Consider the following 854-nt stretch of genomic DNA (forward strand, 5'->3'; position numbering starts at 1 on the left):
AGATATCCAAATCTAGCTATATACCACTGTTTGACTATTGGCATCTGGGCATTCCCTTCCAATCCTGTATCACAAAGCCCCCCAATGTCCAGAGGGCATGTAAGGAAAACAATGGTGGGGAAGAATAATAGAATAGAAATCCTCTTGCCCCCCAGAGTGGATATCAGGATAAAATGAGACCAAAAGGTAGCAAAGCAAAGAAGATGAATAAAAGAAAGAAAAAAAATTTGGCCCCAAATAATTTCCTATCTGGAAAGCTGGTTACTGTAAGCTCCCAGCTTAACCCAGATATACCCATATGATCCTCCCATTCTACCTCTCTGGTGATGTACAACCATGAGTACTGGGAAACCATGCTGCATTGTGTCCAACATACAAAAACCAATGCAATGTATTCTGAGCAGCAGTCCACTGGAGAATGGATTCGATTTCTAAGGTCTTATGGGATCCAAAGATGCTTTCCTGCCTGTTCGAATACATCACAAGATGAAGCATTTCACTGACCAGTGCGGTGACCTTGCTTAACCCTAGTGCCCTCTCCTCTCCTCCCCCACTCCTCCCCAATTCCCCTTCCCTTCTCCCCCTTCCTTTCTTCCCTTCTCTATCTTTCTTATTTATTCATCTGCTTCATATGTTACTAGCATCTATTCTATTCTAAATGGCCACTGCTGCCATATTATTATTACCCTATGTGCTGCACCTGCAGCCCACCTTTTTGGATTAGCAGACCCCTCGCATATTGGATAGACTTGCACGTAAACAGTTGTCGTATGTTGTTGGAATAATACCCTGGAATATGGTCAAGTATTCCAAGTAGTGTTTGAAAGTCCGGTTCGGTCCGGTTTTTTGATGCC

This window comes from Laccaria bicolor, genomic scaffold, assembly GCF_000143565.1.
Source record: "Laccaria bicolor S238N-H82 LACBIscaffold_63 genomic scaffold, whole genome shotgun sequence".
Classification (NCBI taxonomy): Eukaryota; Fungi; Basidiomycota; class Agaricomycetes; order Agaricales; family Hydnangiaceae; genus Laccaria; species Laccaria bicolor.